General features: G+C 43.4%; 1 long non-coding RNA gene and 4 other non-coding genes across 6 annotated transcripts; 4 read left to right on the top strand and 1 right to left on the bottom strand.

Annotated features, from left to right (window-relative positions):
- The first annotated feature begins 2,281 nt into the window (after nt 1-2,281).
- Nucleotides 2,282-2,354, top strand: trnav-aac (transfer RNA valine (anticodon AAC)). The gene has a single exon. It is a non-coding gene; the product is annotated as a tRNA-Val (tRNA).
- A 5,742-nt stretch (nt 2,355-8,096) lies between these two features.
- On the bottom strand, nt 8,097-8,168 carry trnad-guc (transfer RNA aspartic acid (anticodon GUC)). The gene has a single exon. It is a non-coding gene; the product is annotated as a tRNA-Asp (tRNA).
- Nucleotides 8,169-8,426: 258 nt separating this feature from the next.
- trnav-aac (transfer RNA valine (anticodon AAC)) lies at nt 8,427-8,499 on the top strand. Its single transcript has one exon. It is a non-coding gene; the product is annotated as a tRNA-Val (tRNA).
- A 5,150-nt stretch (nt 8,500-13,649) lies between these two features.
- Nucleotides 13,650-13,723, top strand: trnav-aac (transfer RNA valine (anticodon AAC)). Its single transcript has one exon. It is a non-coding gene; the product is annotated as a tRNA-Val (tRNA).
- A 6,231-nt stretch (nt 13,724-19,954) lies between these two features.
- On the top strand, nt 19,955-21,806 carry LOC114551761 (uncharacterized). 2 transcript variants are annotated; one of them, XR_003691994.1, is made up of 3 exons: nt 19,955-20,175; nt 21,026-21,658; nt 21,746-21,806. It is a non-coding gene; the product is annotated as an uncharacterized LOC114551761 (long non-coding RNA). The 2 variants fall into 2 exon arrangements; XR_003691993.1 differs by having other exon boundaries at nt 21,026-21,662; nt 21,746-21,790.
- The last annotated feature ends 84 nt before the right edge of the window (nt 21,807-21,890 follow it).

The raw sequence follows: 21,890 nt of genomic DNA, 5'->3' as shown, positions 1-21,890 counted from the left end.
GCAAACATGTTTCTTTGTTGATGTTTGCTCCACACAATCAATCTCTGCTGACCTGCAATCTCAGTAACCTGGATAATAATGACCAGTTAACAGAGAACTCTCCCACTGGGCAAACAAAGCCAGGCCTTCCGAAATGTAATGTAGTGCACTACTCATCACGTTAGCCTAGCATGCAAAATGTACCCGATAGGAAAACATTTGTCTTCAAGTTTTAACTCTAAGTTGTACAATCAAACAGTTCAGTCAAATCATCAGTCACTCACTATAATGGTTTATTTGACAGCATGAACATGCTCAATGCTGCTGTGCAACTTTTGTCTTTCTTGGTGAATAATCAGCTGGTGAAAGCTATCCCGGTCGGTGAATCAAGTCTAAAAGAGCAGAGAACTTGACAATCTCCCACCCTCCACTGCGCCTTTAAACGCATTGGTCGTGTTCAGGAGTTCCTTAAAGTGCTCCTTCCATCGCTTGACAATATTCCCAGTCAAGGTCAGGAGTTCTTCTGCCCTGCTGAACACAGCCTGAGTCAAGGCCTGCTTTGCCCTCATGAGTCGTCCAACGGTTTGCCAGAACTTCCTTGAGGCCAACCGAAATTCCTCCTTCATAGCCTCCAGCAGAAATCAACATGTGGTAGGAATATGGACTAATGACTTCATGTAACAAGATGTTGGTAATGGTGAATATGACACGCACAGTTGGAAACAGGGCGGAAACATGTTTCTTTGTTGATGTTTGCTCCACACAATCAATCTCTGCTGACCTGCAATCTCAGTAACCTGGATAATAATGGTTAACAACAGAGAACTCTCCCGCTGGGCAAACAAAGCCAGGCCTTCCGAAATGTACGTGGTGCACTACTCATCACGTTAGCCTAGCATGCAAAATGTACCCGATAGGAAAACATTTGTCTTCAAGTTTTACTCTAAGTTGTACAATCAAACAGTTCAGTCAAATCATCACTCACTATAATGGTTTATTTGACAGCATGAACATGCTCAATGCTGCTGTGCAACTTCTGTCTTTCTTGGTGAATAATCAGCTGGTAGAAAGCTATCCCGTCGGTGAATCAAAGTCTGCAAAGAGCAGAGAACTTGACAATCTCCCACCCTCCACTGCGCCTTTAAACGCATTGGTCGTGTTCAGGAGTTCCTTAAAGTGCTCCTTTCATCGCTTGACAATATTCCCAGTCAAGGTCAGGAGTTCTTCTGCCCTGCTGAACACAGCCTGAGTCAAGGCCTGCTTTGCCCTCATGAGTCGTCCAACGTCAACGGTTTGCCAGAACTTCCTTGAGGCCAACCGAAATTCCTCCTTCATAGCCTCCAGCAGAAATCAACATGTGGTAGGAATATGGACTAATGACTTCATGTAACAAGATGTTGGTAATGGTGAATTTGAATAACCCCTGTTGGAAACAGGGCGGAAACATGTTTCTTTGTTGATGTTTGCTCCACACAATCAATCTCTGCTGACCTGCAATCTCAGTAACCTGGATAATAATGGCCAGTTAACAGAGAACTCTCCCGCTGGGCAAACAAAGCCAGGCCTTCCGAAATGTACGTAGTGCACTACTCATCACGTTAAGCTAGCATGCAAAATGTACCCGATAGGAAAACATTTGTCTTCAAGTTTTAACTCTAAGTTGTACAATCAAACAGTTCAGTCAAATCGTCACTCACTATAATGGTTTATTTGACAGCATGTAACAAGTTGTTGGTAATGGTGAATTTGGGCAAATAACATTTTTGGCTGTCATAATCAGCCTTTGTTTATGCAAATGGTCATGTGATATGCGTTGTCAGACATTTTTAATATGGGCCGAGATCATTTCTGATATGGAGTTTAAGCGCTTATGTGGATGGACGGAGATGATTTTTGTTTAAAAACCCCGGTCAAAATGTAAAACCCCACTGCGTGAAGTTAAGCCTTAGTAAAGAACCAGCAGCTGGTAGATTGATCTCCCCGTCAGGGAATCGAACCCCGTCTTCCGCGGACAGGCAGGAGATACTGTCCACTGCCTAACGAGGACTGGTGAAACATTAATTTTGACACGTCATTCGCTAGGTGTCGCTCTTCCAGCATTTACGGTGAAAACATATAGAAGCATTAACTTCAATTATACATTTATTCACTGTCACTCAAATACATGACAAAGCAGCTGTGACTGAATCCACTTCAAAATGTCTCAGAGTCAAAAGTGAACATGTCTACCAACATTTTAAACGTTTGCAGTTAAATATGAATGGTGCAGTAACAGACGAGTGCTCAAAATGTCCATTTTCAAGTTTCTGTGGTGTAGTGGTTATCACGTTCGCCTAACACGCGAAAGGTCCCCTGTTCGAAACAGGGCAGAAACATGTTTCTTTGTTGGTGTTTGCTCAACACAATCAATGTCTGCTGACCTGCAATCTCAGTAACCTGGATAATAATGACCAGTTAACAGAGAACTCTCCCTCTGGGCAAACAAAGCCAGGCCTTCCGAAATGTACGTAGTGCACTACTCATCACGTTCGCCTAGCATGCAAAATGTACCCGATAGGAAAACATTTGTCTTCAAGTTTTAACTCTAAGTTGTACAATCAAACAGTTCAGTCAAATCGTCACTCACTATAATGGTTTATTTGACAGCATGAACATGCTCAATGCTGCTGTGCAACTTCTGTCTTTCTTGGTGAATAATCAGCTGGTAGAAAGCTATCCCGGTCGGTGAATCAAGTCTACAAAGAGCAGAGAACTTGACAATCTCCCACCCTCCACTGCGCCTTTAAACGCATTGGTCGTGTTCAGGAGTTCCTTAAAGTGCTCCTTCCATGTCTTGACAATATTCCCAGTCAAGGTCAGGAGTTCTTCTGCCCTGCTGAACACAGCCTGAGTCAAGGCCTGCTTTGCCCTCATGAGTCGTCCAACGGTTTGCCAGAACTTCCTTGAGGCCAACCGAAATTCCTCCTTCATAGCCTCCAGCAGAAATCAACATGTGGTAGGAATATGGACTAATGAATGTAACAAGATGTTGGTAATGGTGAATATGACATGTCCCCTTTGGAAACAGGGCGGAAACATTTTCTTTGTTGATGTTTGCTCAACACAATCAATGTCTGCTGACCTGCAATCTCAGTAACCTGGATAATAATGGCCAGTTAACAGAGAACTCTCCCTGCTGGGCAAACAAAGCCAGGCCTTCCGAAATGTACGTAGTGCACTACTCATCACGTTAGCCTAGCATGCAAAATGTACCCGATAGGAAAAACATTTGTCTTCAAGTTTTAACTCTAAGTTGTACAATCAAACAGTTCAGTCAAATCATCACTCACTATAATGGTTTATTTGACAGCATGAACATGCTCAATGCTGCTGTGCAACTTCTGTCTTTCTTGGTGAATAATCAGCTGGTAGAAAGCTATCCCGGTCGGTGAATCGAAGTCTGCAAAGAGCAGAGAACTTGACAATCTCCCACCCTCCACTGCGCCTTTAAACGCATTGGTCGTGTTCAGGAGTTCCTTAAAGTGCTCCTTCCATCGCTTGACAATATTCCCAGTCAAGGTCAGGAGTTCTTCTGCCCTGCTGAACACAGCCTGAGTCAAGGCCTGCTTTGCCCTCATGAGTCGTCCAACGGTTTGCCAGAACTTCCTTGAGGCCAACCGAAATTCCTCCTTCATAGCCTCCAGCAGAAATCAACATGTGGTAGGAATATGGACTAATGACTTCATGTAACAAGATGTTGGTAATGGTGAATTTGACACGCGAAAGGTCCCCTTTGGAAACAGGGCGGAAACATGTTTCTTTGTTGATGTTTGCTCCACACAATCAATCTCTGCTGACCTGCAATCTCAGTAACCTGGATAATAATGGCCAGTTAACAGAGAACTCTCCCACTGGGCAAACAAAGCCAGGCCTTCCGAAATGTACGTAGTGCACTACTCATCACGTTCGCCTAGCATGCAAAATGTTCCCGATAGGAAAACAATTGTCTTCAAGTTTTAACTCTAAGTTGTACAATCAAACAGTTCAGTCAAATCGTCACTCACTATAATGGTTTATTTGACAGCATGAACAATGTAACAAGTTGTTGGTAATGGTGAATTTGGGCAAATAACATTTTTTTTGGCTGTCATACTCGCCTTTGTTTATGCAAATGGTCATGTGATATGCGTTGTCAGACATTTTTAATATGGGCCGAGATCATTTCTGATATGGAGTTTAAGCGCTTATGTGGATGGACGGAGATGATTTTTGTTTAAAAAACCCGGTCAAAATGTAAAACCCACTGCCTGAAGTTAAGCCTTAGTAAAGAACCAGCAGCTGGTAGATTGATCTCCCCGTCAGGGAATCAACCCCGGTCTTCCGTGACAGGCAGAGATACTGTCCACTGTACTAACGAGGACTGGTGAAACATTAATTTTGACACGTCATTCGCTAGGTGTCGCTCTTCCAGCATTTACGGTGAAAACATATAGAAGCATTAACTTCAATTATACATTTATTCACTGTCACTCAAATACATGACAAAGCAGCTGTGACTGAATCCACTTCAAAATGTCTCAGAGTCAAAAGTGAACATATCTACCAACATTTTAAACGTTTGCAGTTAAATATGAATGGTGCAGTAACAGACGAGGTGCGAAAAAAATGTCCATTTTTGTCAGTTTCTGTGGTGTAGTGGTTATCACGTTCCCCTAACACAGAAAAAAGGTCCCCTGTTTGAAACAGGGCGGAAACATGTTTCTTTGTTGGTGTTTGCTCAACACAATCAATGTCTGCTGACCTGCAATCTCAGTAACCTGGATAATAATGACCAGTTAACAGAGAACTCTCCCGCTGGGCAAACAAAGCCAGGCCTTCCGAAATGTACGTAGTGCACTACTCATCACGTTCGCCTAGCATGCAAAATGTACCCGATAGGAAAACATTTGTCTTCAAGTTTTAACTCTAAGTTGTACAATCAAACAGTTCAGTCAAATCGTCACTCACTATAATGGTTTATTTGACAGCATGAACATGCTCAATGCTGCTGTGCAACTTTTGTCTTTCTTGGTGAAAAATCAGCTGGTAGAAAGCTATCCCGGTCGGTGAATCAAAGTCTACAAAGAGCAGAGAACTTGACAATCTCCCACCCTCCACTGCGCCTTTAAACGCATTGGTCGTGTTCAGGAGTTCCTTAAAGTGCTCCTTTCATCGCTTGACAATATTCCCAGTCAAGGTCAGGAGTTCTTCTGCCCTGCTGAACACAGCCTGAGTCAAGGCCTGCTTTGCCCTCATGAGTCGTCCAACGGTTTGCCAGAACTTCCTTGAGGCCAACCGAAATTCCTCCTTCATAGCCTCCAGCAGAAATCAACATGTGGTAGGAATATGGACTAATAATGTAACAAGATGTTGGTAATGGTGAATATGACACGCGAAAGGTCCCCTGTTGGAAACAGGGCGGAAACATGTTTCTTTGTTGGTGTTTGCTCAACACAATCAATGTCTGCTGACCTGCAATCTCAGTAACCTGGATAATAATGGCCAGTTAACAGAGAACTCTCCCGCTGGGCAAACAAAGCCAGGCCTTCTGAAATGTACGTAGTGCACTACTCATCACGTTCGCCTAGCATGCAAAATGTACCCGATAGGAAAACATTTGTCTTCAAGTTTTAACTCTAAGTTGTACAATCAAACAGTTCAGTCAAATCGTCACTCACTATAATGGTTTATTTGACAGCATGAACATGCTCAATGCTGCTGTGCAACTTTTAACTGTCATACTGTCTTTCTTGGTGAATAATCAGCTGGTAGAAAGCTATCCCGGTCGGTGAATCAAAGTCTGCAAAGAGCAGAGAACTTGACAATCTCCCACCCTCCACTGCGCCTTTAAACGCATTGGTCGTGTTCAGGAGTTCCTTAAAGTGCTCCTTTCATCGCTTGACAATATTCCCAGTCAAGGTCAGGAGTTCTTCTGCCCTGCTGAACACAGCCTGAGTCAAGGCCTGCTTTGCCCTCATGAGTCGTCCAACGGTTTGCCAGAACTTCCTTGAGGCCAACCGAAATTCCTCCTTCATAGCCTCCAGCAGAAATCAACATGTGGTAGGAATATGGACTAATGACTTCATGTAACAAGATGTTGGTAATGGTGAATATGACATTTGGAAAGGTCCCCCTGTTGGAAACAGGGCGGAAACATGTTTCTTTGTTGATGTTTGCTCCACACAATCAATCTCTGCTGACCTGCAATCTCAGTAACCTGGATAATAATGGCCAGTTAACAGAGAACTCTCCCTGCTGGGCAAACAAAGCCAGGCCTTCCGAAAATGTACGTAGTGCACTACTCATCACGTTAGCCTAGCATGCAAAATGTACCCGATAGGAAAACATTTGTCTTCAAGTTTTAACTCTAAGTTGTACAATCAAACAGTTCAGTCAAATCATCACTCACTATAATGGTTTATTTGACAGCATGAACATGCTCAATGCTGCTGTGCAACTTCTGTCTTTCTTGGTGAATAATCAGCTGGTAGAAAGCTATCCCGGTCGGTGAATCAAGTCTACAAAGAGCAGAGAACTTGACAATCTCCCACCCTCCACTGCGCCTTTAAACGCATTGGTCGTGTTCAGGAGTTCCTTAAAGTGCTCCTTCCATCGCTTGACAATATTCCCAGTCAAGGTCAGGAGTTCTTCTGCCCTGCTGAACACAGCCTGAGTCAAGGCCTGCTTTGCCCTCATGAGTCGTCCAACGGTTTGCCAGAACTTCCTTGAGGCCAACGAAATTCCTCCTTCATAGCCTCCAGCAGAAATCAACATGTGGTAGGAATATGGACTAATGACTTCATGTAACAAGATGTTGGTAATGGTGAATATGACACGCAAACAGGGCGGAAACATGTTTCTTTGTTGATGTTTGCTCCACACAATCAATCTCTGCTGACCTGCAATCTCAGTAACCTGGATAATAATGGCCAGTTAACAGAGAACTCTCCCGCTGGGCAAACAAAGCCAGGCCTTCCGAAATGTACGTAGTGCACTACTCATCACGTTCGCCTAGCATGCAAAATGTACCCGATAGGAAAACATTTGTCTTCAAGTTTTAACTCTAAGTTGTACAATCAAACAGTTCAGTCAAATCATCACTCACTATAATGGTTTTATTTGACAGCATGAACATGCTCAATGCTGCTGTGCAACTTCTGTCTTTCTTGGTGAATAATCAGCTGGTAGAAAGCTATCCCGGTCGGTGAATCAAAGTCTGCAAAGAGCAGAGAACTTGACAATCTCCCACCCTCCACTGCGCCTTTAAACGCATTGGTCGTGTTCAGGAGTTCCTTAAAGTGCTCCTTCCATCGCTTGACAATATTCCCAGTCAAGGTCAGGAGTTATTCTGCCCTGCTGAACACAGCCTGAGTCAAGGCCTGCTTTGCCCTCATGAGTCGTCCAACGGTTTGCCAGAACTTCCTTGAGGCCAACCGAAATTCCTCCTTCATAGCCTCCAGCAGAAATCAACATGTGGTAGGAATATGGACTAATGACTTCATGTAACAAGATGTTGGTAATGGTGAATTTGACACGCGAAAAGGTCCCCTGTTGGAAACAGGGCGGAAACATGTTTCTTTGTTGATGTTTGCTCCACACAATCAATCTCTGCTGACCTGCAATCTCAGTAACCTGGATAATAATGGCCAGTTAACAGAGAACTCTCCCACTGGGCAAACAAAGCCAGGCCTTCCGAAATGTACGTAGTGCACTACTCATCACGTTCGCCTAGCATGCAAAATGTACCCGATAGGAAAACATTTGTCTTCAAGTTTTAACTCTAAGTTGTACAATCAAACAGTTCAGTCAAATCGTCACTCACTATAATGGTTTATTTGACAGCATGTAACAAGTTGTTGGTAATGGTGAATTTGGGCAAATAACATTTTTGGCTGTCATACTCGCCTTGTTTATGCAAATGGTCATGTGATATGCGTTGTCAGACATTTTTAATATGGGCCGAGATCATTTCTGATATGGAGTTTAAGCGCTTATGTGGATGGACGGAGATGATTTTTGTTTAAAAACCCCGGTCAAAATGTAAAACCCCACTGCGTGAAGTTAAGCCTTAGTAAAGAACCAGCAGCTGGTAGATTGATCTCCCCATCAGGGAATCGAACCCCGGTCTTCCGCGTGACAGGCAGAGATACTGTCCACTATACTAACGAGGACTGGTGAAACATTAATTTTGACACGTCATTCGCTAGGTGTCGCTCTTCCAGCATTTACGGTGAAAACATATAGAAGCATTAACTTCAATTATACATTTATTCACTGTCACTCAAATACATGACAAAGCAGCTGTGACTGAATCCACTTCAAAATGTCTCAGAGTCAAAAGTGAACATGTCTACCAACATTTTAAACGTTTGCAGTTAAATATGAATGGTGCAGTAACAGACGCAGGTGCGAAAATGTCCATTTTGTCAGTTTCTGTGGTGTAGTGGTTATCACGTTCCCCTAACACGTGAAAGGTCCCCTGTTCGAAACAGGGCAGAAACATGTTTCTTTGTTGGTGTTTGCTCAACACAATCAATGTCTGCTGACCTGCAATCTCAGTAACCTGGATAATAATGACCAGTTAACAGAGAACTCTCCCGCTGGGCAAACAAAGCCAGGCCTTCCGAAATGTACGTAGTGCACTACTCATCACGTTCGCCTAGCATGCAAAATGTACCCGATAGGAAAACATTTGTCTTCAAGTTTTAACTCTAAGTTGTACAATCAAACAGTTCAGTCAAATCGTCACTCACTATAATGGTTTATTTGACAGCATGAACATGCTCAATGCTGCTGTGCAACTTTTGTCTTTCTTGGTGAATAATCAGCTGGTAGAAAGCTATCCCGGTCGGTGAATCGAAGTCTACAAAGAGCAGAGAACTTGACAATCTCCCACCCTCCACTGCGCCTTTAAACGCATTGGTCGTGTTCAGGAGTTCCTTAAAGTGCTCCTTTCATCGCTTGACAATATTCCCAGTCAAGGTCAGGAGTTCTTCTGCCCTGCTGAACACAGCCTGAGTCAAGGCCTGCTTTGCCCTCATGAGTCGTCCAACGGTTTGCCAGAACTTCCTTGAGGCCAACCGAAATTCCTCCTTCATAGCCTCCAGCAGAAATCAACATGTGGTAGGAATATGGACTAATGACTTCATGTAACAAGATGTTGGTAATGGTGAATATGACATGTTTCCCCTGTTGGAAACAGGGCGGAAACATGTTTCTTTGTTGATGTTTGCTCCACACAATCAATCTCTGCTGACCTGCAATCTCAGTAACCTGGATAATAATGGCCAGTTAACAGAGAACTCTCCCCTGGGCAAACAAAGCCAGGCCTTCCGAAATGTACGTAGTGCACTACTCATCACGTTAGCCTAGCATGCAAAATGTACCCGATAGGAAAACATTTGTCTTCAAGTTTTAACTCTAAGTTGTACAATCAAACAGTTCAGTCAAATCGTCACTCACTATAATGGTTTATTTGACAGCATGAACATGCTCAATGCTGCTGTGCAACTTCTGTCTTTCTTGGTGAATAATCAGCTGGTAGAAAGCTATCCCGGTCGGTGAATCAAGTCTAGCAAAGAGCAGAGAACTTGACAATCTCCCCCCCTCCACTGCGCCTTTAAACGCATTGGTCGTGTTCAGGAGTTCCTTAAAGTGCTCCTTTCATCGCTTGACAATATTCCCAGTCAAGGTCAGGAGTTCTTCTGCCCTGCTGAACACAGCCTGAGTCAAGGCCTGCTTTGCCCTCATGAGTCGTCCAACGGTTTGCCAGAACTTCCTTGAGGCCAACCGAAATTCCTCCTTCATAGCCTCCAGCAGAAATCAACATGTGGTAGGAATATGGACTAATGACTTCATGTAACAAGATGTTGGTAATGGTGAATATGACACGCACGAAAAGGTCCCCTGTTGGAAACAGGGCATGTTTCTTTGTTGATGTTTGCTCCACACAATCAATCTCTGCTGACCTGCAATCTCAGTAACCTGGATAATAATGGCCAGTTAACAGAGAACTCTCCCACTGGGCAAACAAAGCCAGGCCTTCCGAAATGTACGTAGTGCACTACTCATCACGTTAGCCCTAGCATGCAAAATGTACCCGATAGGAAAACATTTGTCTTCAAGTTTTAACTCTAAGTTGTACAATCAAACAGTTCAGTCAAATCATCACTCACTATAATGGTTTATTTGACAGCATGAACATGCTCAATGCTGCTGTGCAACTTTTGGCTGTCTTTCTTGGTGAATAATCAGCTGGTAGAAAGCTATCCCGTCGGTGAATCAAAGTCTGCAAAGAGCAGAGAACTTGACAATCTCCCACCCTCCACTGCGCCTTTAAACGCATTGGTCGTGTTCAGGAGTTCCTTAAAGTGCTCCTTCCATCGCTTGACAATATTCCCAGTCAAGGTCAGGAGTTCTTCTGCCCTGCTGAACACAGCCTGAGTCAAGGCCTGCTTTGCCCTCATGAGTCGTCCAAAAGGTTTGCCAGAACTTCCTTGAGGCCAACCAAAAAACATTCCTCCTTCATAGCCTCCAGCAGAAATCAACATGTGGTAGGAATATGGACTAATGACTTCATGTAACAAGATGTTGGTAATGGTGAATATGACACGCGAAAAGGTCCCCTGTTGGAAACAGGGCAGAAACATGTTTCTTTGTTGGTGTTTGCTCCACACAATCAATGTCTGCTGACCTGCAATCTCAGTAACCTGGATAATAATGACCAGTTAACAGAGAACTCTCCCACTGGGCAAACAAAGCCAGGCCTTCCGAAATGTACGTAGTGGTGCACTACTCATCACGTTAGCCTAGCATGCAAAATGTACCCGATAGGAAAACATTTGTCTTCAAGTTTTAACTCTAAGTTGTACAATCAAACAGTTCAGTCAAATCATCACTCACTATAATGGTTTATTTGACAGCATGAACATGCTCAATGCTGCTGTGCAACTTTTGTCTTTCTTGGTGAATAATCAGCTGGTAGAAAGCTATCCCGGTCGGTGAATCAAAGTCTGCAAAGAGCAGAGAACTTGACAATCTCCCACCCTCCACTGCGCCTTTAAACGCATTGGTCGTTGGTCAGTTCAGGAGTTCCTTAAAGTGCTCCTTTCATCGCTTGACAATATTCCCAGTCAAGGTCAGGAGTTCTTCTGCCCTGCTGAACACAGCCTGAGTCAAGGCCTGCTTTGCCCTCATGAGTCGTCCAACGGTTTGCCAGAACTTCCTTGAGGCCAACCGAAATTCCTCCTTCATAGCCTCCAGCAGAAATCAACATGTGGTAGGAATATGGACTAATGATCATGTAATGTAACAAGATGTTGGTAATGGTGAATATGACACGGGGTCCCCTGTTGGAAACAGGGCGGAAACATGTTTCTTTGTTGATGTTTGCTCAACACAATCAATGTCTGCTGACCTGCAATCTCAGTAACCTGGATAATAATGACCAGTTAACAGAGAACTCTCCCACTGGGCAAACAAAGCCAGGCCTTCCGAAATGTACGTAGTGCACTACTCATCACGTTAGCCTAGCATGCAAAATGTACCCGATAGGAAAACATTTGTCTTCAAGTTTTAACTCTAAGTTGTACAATCAAACAGTTCAGTCAAATCATCACTCACTATAATGGTTTATTTGACAGCATGAACATGCTCAATGCTGCTGTGCAACTTCTGTCTTTCTTGGTGAATAATCAGCTGGTAGAAAGCTATCCCGGTCGGTGAATCAAGTCTAGAGCAGAGAACTTGACAATCTCCCACCCTCCACTGCGCCTTTAAACGCATTGGTCGTGTTCAGAGTTCCTTAAAGTGCTCCTTCCATCGAGGACTTGACAATATTCCCAGTCAAGGTCAGGAGTTCTTCTGCCCTGCTGAACACAGCCTGAGTCAAGGCCTGCTTTGCCCTCATGAGTCGTCCAACGGTTTGCCAGAACTTCCTTGAGGCCAACCGAAATTCCTCCTTCATAGCCTCCAGCAGAAATCAACATGTGGTAGGAATATGGACTAATGACTTCATGTAACAAGATGTTGGTAATGGTGAATATGACATGTTTCTTGTTGGAAACAGGGCGGAAACATGTTTCTTTGTTGATGTTTGCTCCAACACAATCAATGTCTGCTGACCTGCAATCTCAGTAACCTGGATAATAATGGCCAGTTAACAGAGAACTCTCCCGCTGGGCAAACAAAGCCAGGCCTTCCGAAATGTACGTAGTGCACTACTCATCACGTTAGCCTAGCATGCAAAATGTAAAATGTACCCGATAGGAAAACATTTGTCTTCAAGTTTTAACTCTAAGTTGTACAATCAAACAGTTCAGTCAAATCATCACTCACTATAATGGTTTATTTGACAGCATGAACATGCTCAATGCTGCTGTGCAACTTCTGTCTTTCTTGGTGAATAATCAGCTGGTAGAAAGCTATCCCGGTCGGTGAATCAAGTCTAAAGCAGAGAACTTGACAATCTCCCACCCTCCACTGCGCCTTTAAACGCATTGGTCGTGTTCAGGAGTTCCTTAAAGTGCTCCTTTCATCGCTTGACAATATTCCCAGTCAAGGTCAGGAGTTCTTCTGCCCTGCTGAACACAGCCTGAGTCAAGGCCTGCTTTGCCCTCATGAGTCGTCCAACGGTTTGCCAGAACTTCCTTGAGGCCAACCGAAATTCCTCCTTCATAGCCTCCAGCAGAAATCAACATGTGGTAGGAATATGGACTAATGACTTCATGTAACAAGATGTTGGTAATGGTGAATTTGACACGAAAAGGTCCCCTGTTGGAAACAGGGCGGAAACATTTTTCTTTGTTGATGTTTGCTCCACACAATCAATCAATCTCTCTGACCCTGCAATCTCAGTAACCTGGATAATAATGGCCAGTTAACAGAGAACTCTCCCGCTGGGCAAACAAAGCCAGGCCTTCCGAAATGTACGTAGTGCACTACTCATCACGTTCGCCTAGCATGCAAAATGTACCCGATAGGAAAACATTTGTCTTCAAGTTTTAACTCTAAGTTGTACAATCAAACAGTTCAGTCAAATCGTCACTCACTATAATGGTTTATTTGACAGCATGTAACAAGTTGTTGGTAATGGTGAATTTGGGCAAATAACATTTTTGGCTGTCATACTCGCCTTGTTTATGCAAATGGTCATGTGATATGCGTTGTCAGACATTTTTAATATGGGCCGAGATCATTTCTGATATGGAGTTTAAGCGCTTATGTGGATGGACGGAGATGATTTTTGTTTAAAAACCCCGGTCAAAAAATGTAAAACCCCCTGCCTGAAGTTAAGCCTTAGTAAAGAACCAGCAGCTGGTAGATTGATCTCCCCGTCAGGGAATCGAACCCCTTCTTCCGCGTGACAGGCAGGATACTGTCCACTATACTAACGAGGACTGGTGAAACATTAATTTTGACACGCATTCGCTAGGTGTCGCTCTTCCAGCATTTACGGTGAAAACATATAGAAGCATTAACTTCAATTATACATTTATTCACTGTCACTCAAATACATGACAAAGCAGCTGTGACTGAATCCACTTCAAAATGTCTCAGAGTCAAAAGTGAACATGTCTACCAACATTTTAAACGTTTGCAGTTAAATATGAATGGTGCAGTAACAGATATGGTGAAAAATGTCCATTTTGTCAGTTTCTGTGGTGTAGTGGTTATCATATTCGCCTAACACGCGAAAGGGTCCCCTGTTGGAAACAGGGCAGAAACATGTTTCTTTGTTGGTGTTTGCTCAACACAATCAATGTCTGCTGACCTGCAATCTCAGTAACCTGGATAATAATGACCAGTTAACAGAGAACTCTCCCTCTGGGCAAAAACAAAGCCAGGCCTTCCGAAATGTACGTGTAGTGCACTACTCATCACGTTAGCCTAGCATGCAAAATGTACCCGATAGGAAAACATTTGTCTTCAAGTTTTAACTCTAAGTTGTACAATCAAACAGTTCAGTCAAATCATCACTCACTATAATGGTTTATTTGACAGCATGAACATGCTCAATGCTGCTGTGCAACTTTTGTCTTTCTTGGTGAATAATCAGCTGGTAGAAAGCTATCCCGGTCGGTGAATCGAAGTCTACAAAGAGCAGAGAACTTGACAATCTCCCACCCTCCACTGCGCCTTTAAACGCATTGGTCGTGTTCAGGAGTTCCTTAAAGTGCTCCTTTCATCGCTTGACAATATTCCCAGTCAAGGTCAGGAGTTCTTCTGCCCTGCTGAACACAGCCTGAGTCAAGGCCTGCTTTGCCCTCATGAGTCGTCCAACGGTTTGCCAGAACTTCCTTGAGGCCAACCGAAATTCCTCCTTCATAGCCTCCAGCAGAAATCAACATGTGGTAGGAATATGGACTAATGACTTCATGTAACAAGATGTTGGTAATGGTGAATATGACACGGGGTCCCCTGTTGGAAACAGGGCGGAAACCTGTTTCTTTGTTGATGTTTGCTCCACACAATCAATCTCTGCTGACCTGCAATCTCAGTAACCTGGATAATAATGGCCAGTTAACAGAGAACTCTCCCACTGGGCAAACAAAGCCAGGCCTTCCGAAATGTACGTAGTGCACTACTCATCACATTCGCCTAGCATGCAAAATGTACCCGATAGGAAAACATTTGTCTTCAAGTTTTAACTCTAAGTTGTACAATCAAACAGTTCAGTCAAATCATCACTCACTATAATGGTTTATTTGACAGCATGAACATGCTCAATGCTGCTGTGCAACTTCTGTCTTTCTTGGTGAATAATCAGCTGGTAGAAAGCTATCCCGGTCGGTGAATCAAGTCTAGAGCAGAGAACTTGACAATCTCCCACCCTCCACTGCGCCTTTAAACGCATTGGTCGTGTTCAGGAGTTCCTTAAAGTGCTCCTTCCATCGCTTGACAATATTCCCAGTCAAGGTCAGGAGTTCTTCTGCCCTGCTGAACACAGCCTGAGTCAAGGCCTGCTTTGCCCTCATGAGTCGTCCAACGGTTTGCCAGAACTTCCTTGAGGCCAACCGAAATTCCTCCTTCATAGCCTCCAGCAGAAATCAACATGTGGTAGGAATATGGACTAATGACTTCATGTAACAAGATGTTGGTAATGGTGAATAACATGTCCCCTTTGGAAACAGGGCGGAAACATGTTTCTTTGTTGGTGTTTGCTCAACACAATCAATGTCTGTTGACCTGCAACCTCAGTAACCTGGATAATAATAGCCAGTTAACAGAGAACTCTCCCACTGGGCAAACAAAGCCAGGCCTTCTGAAATGTACGTAGTGCACTACTCATCACGTTCGCCTAGCATGCAAAATGTACCCGATAGGAAAACATTTGTCTTCAAGTTTTAACTCTAAGTTGTACAATCAAACAGTTCAGTCAAATCATCACTCACTATAATGGTTTATTTGACAGCATGAACATGCTCAATGCTGCTGTGCAACTTTTGTCTTTCTTGGTGAATAATCAGCTGGTAGAAAGCTATCCCATTTTTAATATGGTGAATCAAAGTCTGCAAAGAGCAGAGAACTTGACAATCTCCCACCCTCCACTGCGCCTTTAAACGCATTGGTCGTGTTCAGGAGTTCCTTAAAGTGCTCCTTCCATCGACTTGACAATATTCCCAGTCAAGGTCAGGAGTTCTTCTGCCCTGCTGAACACAGCCTGAGTCAAGGCCTGCTTTGCCCTCATGAGTCGTCCAACGGTTTGCCAGAACTTCCTTGAGGCCAACCGAAATTCCTCCTTCATAGCCTCCAGCAGAAATCAACATGTGGTAGGAATATGGACTAATGACTTCATGTAACAAGATGTTGGTAATGGTGAATATGACACACGAAAAGGTCCCCTGTTGGGAAACAGGGCAGAAACATGTTTCTTTGTTGATGTTTGCTCCACACAATCAATGTCTGCTGACCTGCAATCTCAGTAACCTGGATAATAATGGCCAGTTAACAGAGAACTCTCCCACTGGGCAAACAAAGCCAGGCCTTCCGAAATGTACGTGGTGCACTACTCATCACGTTAGCCTAGCATGCAAAATGTACCCGATAGGAAAACATTTGTCTTCAAGTTTTAACTCTAAGTTGTACAATCAAACAGTTCAGTCAAATCAAATCACTCACTATAAATGGTTTATTTGACAGCATGAACATGCTCAATGCTGCTGTGCAACTTTTGTCTTTTTTGGTGAATAATCAGCTGGTAGAAAGCTATCCCGGTCGGTGAATCAAAGTCTGCAAAGAGCAGAGAACTTGACAATCTCCCACCCTCCACTGCGCCTTTAAACGCATTGGTCGTGTTCAGGAGTTCCTTAAAGTGCTCCTTCCATCGCTTGACAATATTCCCAGTCAAGGTCAGGAGTTCTTCTGCCCCTGCTGAACACAGCCTGAGTCAAGGCCTGCTTTGCCCTCATGAGTCGTCCAACGGTTTGCCAGAACTTCCTTGAGGCCAACCGAAATTCCTCCTTCATAGCCTCCAGCAGAAATCAACATGTGGTAGGAATATGGACTAATGACTTCATGTAACAAGATGTTGGTAATGGTGAATTTGACACGCGAAAGGTCCCCTGTTGGAAACAGGGCGGAAACATGTTTCTTTGTTGATGTTTGCTCCACACAATCAATCTCTGCTGACCTGCAATCTCAGTAACCTGGATAATAATGACCAGTTAACAGAGAACTCTCCCACTGGGCAAACAAAGCCAGGCCTTCCGAAATGTACGTAGTGCACTACTCATCACGTTAGCCTAGCATGCAAAATGTACCCGATAGGAAAACATTTGTCTTCAAGTTTTAACTCTAAGTTGTACAATCAAACAGTTCAGTCAAATCGTCACTCACTATAATGGTTTATTTGACAGCATGAACATGCTCAATGCTGCTGTGCAACTTTTGTCTTTCTTGGTGAATAATCAGCTGGTAGAAAGCTATCCCGGTCGGTGAATCGAAGTCTAGAGCAGAGAACTTGACAATCTCCCACCCTCCACTGCGCCTTTAAACGCATTGGTCGTGTTCAGGAGTTCCTTAAAGTGCTCCTTCCATCGCTTGACAATATTCCCAGTCAAGGTCAGGAGTTCTTCTGCCCTGCTGAACACAGCCTGAGTCAAGGCCTGCTTTGCCCTCATGAGTCGTCCAACGGTTTGCCAGAACTTCCTTGAGGCCAACCGAAATTCCTCCTTCATAGCCTCCAGCAGAAATCAACATGTGGTAGGAATATGGACTAATGACTTCATGTAACAAGATGTTGGTAATGGTGAATATGACACGCGAAAGGTCCCCTGTTGGAAACAGGGCGGAAACATGTTTCTTTGTTGATGTTTGCTCCACACAATCAATCTCTGCTGACCTGCAATCTCAGTAACCTGGATAATAATGACCAGTTAACAGAGAACTCTCCCGCTGGGCAAACAAAGCCAGGCCTTCCGAAATGTACGTAGTGCACTACTCATCACGTTCGCCTAGCATGCAAAATGTACCCGATAGGAAAACATTTGTCTTCAAGTTTTAACTCTAAGTTGTACAATCAAACAGTTCAGTCAAATCACTCACTTTATTTGACACTGTAATGGTTTTGTTGACAGCATGAACATGCTCAATGCTGCTGTGCAACTTTGTCTTTTTAATTGGTGAATAATCAGCTGGTAGAAAGCAATCCCGTCGGTGAATTTTGTCTAAAACAGAGAACTTGACAATCTCCCCCCCTCCACTGCGCCTTTAAACGCATTGGTCGTGTTCAGGAGTTCCTTAAAGTGCTCCTTCCATCGCTTGACAATATTCCCAGTCAAGGTCAGGAGTTCTTCTGCCCTGCTGAACACAGCCTGAGTCAAGGCCTGCTTTGCCCTCATGAGTCGTCCAACGGTTTGCCAGAACTTCCTTGAGGCCAAACCGAAATTCCTCCTTCATAGCCTCCAGCAGAAATCAACATGTGGTAGGAATATGGACTAATGACTTCATGTAACAAGATGTTGTAATGGTGAATATGACATGACACGCGAAAGGTCCCCTGTTGGAAACAGGGCAGAAACATGTTTCTTTGTTGATGTTTGCTCCACACAATCAATGTCTGCTGACCTGCAATCTCAGTAACCTGGATAATAATGACCAGTTAACAGAGAACTCTCCCACTGGGCAAACAAAGCCAGGCCTTCCGAAATGTACGTAGTGCACTACTCATCACGTTAGCCTAGCATGCAAAATGTACCCGATAGGAAAACATTTGTCTTCAAGTTTTAACTCTAAGTTGTACAATCAAACAGTTCAGTCAAATCATCACTCACTATAATGGTTTATTTGACAGCATGAACATGCTCAATGCTGCTGTGCAACTTCTGTCTTTCTTGGTGAATAATCAGCTGGTAAAAGCTATCCCGGTGGTGAATCAAGTCTGCAAAAGAGCAGAAACTTGACAATCTCCCACCCTCCACTGCGCCTTTAAACGCATTGGTCGTGTTCAGGAGTTCCTTAAAGTGCTCCTTCCATCGTTGACAATATTCCCAGTCAAGGTCAGGAGTTCTTCTGCCCTGCTGAACACAGCCTGAGTCAAGGCCTGCTTTGCCCTCATGAGTCGTCCAACGGTTTGCCAGAACTTCCTTGAGGCCAACCGAAATTCCTCCTTCATAGCCTCCAGCAGAAATCAACATGTGGTAGGAATATGGACTAATGACTTCATGTAACAAGATGTTGGTAATGGTGAATATGACACGCGAAAGGTCCCCTGTTGGAAACAGGGCGGAAACATGTTTCTTTGTTGGTGTTTGCTCAACACAATCAATGTCTGCTGACCTGCAATCTCAGTAACCTGGATAATAATGACCAGTTAACAGAGAACTCTCCCGCTGGGCAAACAAAGCCAGGCCTTCCGAAATGTACGTAGTGCACTACTCATCACGCTCGCCTAGCATGCAAAATGTACCCGATAGGAAAACATTTGTCTTCAAGTTTTTACTCTAAGTTGTACAATCAAACAGTTCAGTCAAATCGTCACTCACTATAATGGTTTATTTGAGAGCATGAACATGCTCAATGCTGCTGTGCAACTTCTGTCTTTCTTGGTGAATAATCAGCTGGTAGAAAGCTATCCCGGTCGGTGAATCGAAGTCTGCAAAGAGCAGACAACTTGACAATCTCCCACCCTCCACTGCGCCTTTAAACGCATTGGTCGTGTTCAGGAGTTCCTTAAAGTGCTCCTTTCATCGCTTGACAATATTCCCAGTCAAGGTCAGGAGTTCTTCTGCCCTGCTGAACACAGCCTGAGTCAAGGCCTGCTTTGCCCTCATGAGTCGTCCAACGGTTTGCCAGAACTTCCTTGAGGCCAACCGAAATTCCTCCTTCATAGCCTCCAGCAGAAATCAACATGTGGTATATGGAATGATGGAACAAGATAATAACAGGGGTCCCCTGTTGAAACATGTTTCTTTGTTGATGTTTGCTCCACACAATCAATCTCTGCTGACCTGCAATCTCAGTAACCTGGATAATAATGGCCAGTTAACAGAGAACTCTCCCGCTGGGCAAACAAAGCCAGGCCTTCCGAAATGTACGTAGTGCACTACTCATCACGTTCGCCTAGCATGCAAAATGTTCCCGATAGGAAAACAATTGTCTTCAAGTTTTAACTCTAAGTTGTACAATCAAACAGTTCAGTCAAATCGTCACTCACTATAATGGTTTATTTGACAACATGTAACAAGTTGTTGGTAATGGTGAATTTGGGCAAATAACATTTTTGGCTGTCATACTCGCCTTGTTTATGCAAATGGTCATGTGATATGCGTTGTCAGACATTTTTAATATGGGCCGAGATCATTTCTGATATGGAGTTTAAGCGCTTATGTGGATGGACGGAGATGATTTTTGTTTAAAAACCCCGGTCAAAATGTTAAACCCCACTGCCTGAAGTTAAGCCTTAGTAAAGAACCAGCAGCTGGTAGGTTGATCTCCCTGTCAGGGAATCGAACTTAAACTACGGCTGTCATATATTTGTGGCCACAAGCTGGATTTCGGGGGCGCTGTTTCCCCCTGTGGATAGAGTTAAGGAGAGACTCTTTTTTTTCTTCTTTTTCCTTGTTTCCTCACAGTGACAGACGTCGCATCATAGACAGAGATAAAGTGCACGGAGTTTTTGTCGATATACGGTGTTTTTTCAACTGTTCTGTCGTCTTACAAGTTGTCAACTTATCAAACGTAAGTATTAAATTAACGTGTCTCCGTTGTATATATGGGCAAACTGTTGTTATACACTGTTAGTTGTTTTAGGATTGATTGACAGGTTCAAACTGTTGTTTACTTAGCTAAGGTAACGTTAACGTTAGCTAACAATAACGTCAGCACATTCATGTTTTTCATGTAACGTTATGTACATGTCAGCGTTTACAGTAACGTTTACTTGTAATGATGTTACGTTGCACATCTCTCTTACAGACATTGCTATTGTGCTTTCTTTGACTCTTTCATAGTGTTTATTTATTTACAAACCATTAAACACAGAGGTACTGTTAATATGTTGCTGCTACATACGTGTTTCAGAATATTTTCAATGGCTAAATACTACAGTATGTCTAAAATGGGGTTAAATTGATAATAGGTTAAACACAGACACTTTGTTCTATCTATCTGTCTATCTAGTTATCTCTATGTCTGTCTAGCTGTTACCTAGTCATTAAAAAGGCTGATTTATGTTAACATGAATAACTGTTAATTATTACTATATAATATGGATACTATTTAGCTACAGTCGTGTTTCAGGCAATTCTTGTGTATATTTTCAATAAAATAATACAGTTTATGTCTAAGATGGGTTTATTTGCTATGGCAAACAGCATATAGAATTATTGTTAATAGATTAATATGTGAATAATACATTTTGATCGATCTATCTATCTATCTATCTATCTATCTATCTATCTATCTATCTGTGCTGTTACTTAGTCATTACAAATGCAGATTGATGTTAAAATAAATAACTGTTTATGTAACAGTATGACTATATTTTGATTATTACTATATAATATACGTTGTGTTTTGCTGTGCACAGGAGATAATGAAGAAGACAACCAACTTCTTTCCCGGAAAGACTATGGTGTCTTTCAGGAAGGGTCCATCAGGTCATCTGCGGCAGGATCCCTCTGACGAGGCCATGCGCACATGCTCCCCCATCACCTCCGACTGGAGGTGATGGGGGAGTATGTGCTGCAGTTTGGAAAGTACAAGGGTAAATTGTTTAGGTGGCTCCTGGAAAATGATGTTGGCTACACCATCTACCTGATGAAAAAGGTAGAGGAGGAGGAGAGAGGGGACCTTCAACCCTCAGGGACACAACAAGGACAGCCTGCTGTCATTTCTGGACTATGCCAGGAGCTTCCAGGAAATTAGGGACCTCAGGGAGTATCTAGCTTCCAGGCTGCCTGCGCCACCAGTGGCATCAGAGGGTGACAATACTGTCGGCTTTGGAGCCAGGGCAAAGGACACCTGGAGGCAGATCTGGGAGAGCAGGGCAGATGGATATGCTGCCTTCATCGTAGGAGTAAAGTGCATCAAAAACAGCAAGATGTACAACCTGCAGCAGTACATCCTCAAGCAGCAGAGGGCTGAGTCTGGGGAGTCCTGTCCACCACCTGCAGGGGTCTCCACTACATCAGCTGCCCCTACACCGCCTACATCTAGCATTGTAGGTCAGTACACAAAAATATGCAAATACAGATGTTTAGTATTTTATGACCTGACACACAATAATTGTTATTGTTTAATCTTCTAGCGATGGAGGAAGACGAGGAGTTGGAGAGGGGATGCTGAATCTGTCTCCCTGTAAATTTGCCACTGAACTAAGTAGGTGGAGATAGTGTAATTAACAGAGTGTTTTTAAACTCTTACTGTTTACGATAGTACTGTAGTCTAATCTA

This window comes from Perca flavescens, unplaced genomic scaffold (genome assembly GCF_004354835.1).
Source record: "Perca flavescens isolate YP-PL-M2 unplaced genomic scaffold, PFLA_1.0 EPR50_1.1_unplaced_scaf_5, whole genome shotgun sequence".
NCBI classification, from domain to species: domain Eukaryota; kingdom Metazoa; phylum Chordata; class Actinopteri; order Perciformes; family Percidae; genus Perca; species Perca flavescens.
The sequence above is the reverse complement of the archived record's forward strand: the minus strand, read 5'-3'. Positions and strand labels throughout refer to the sequence as shown.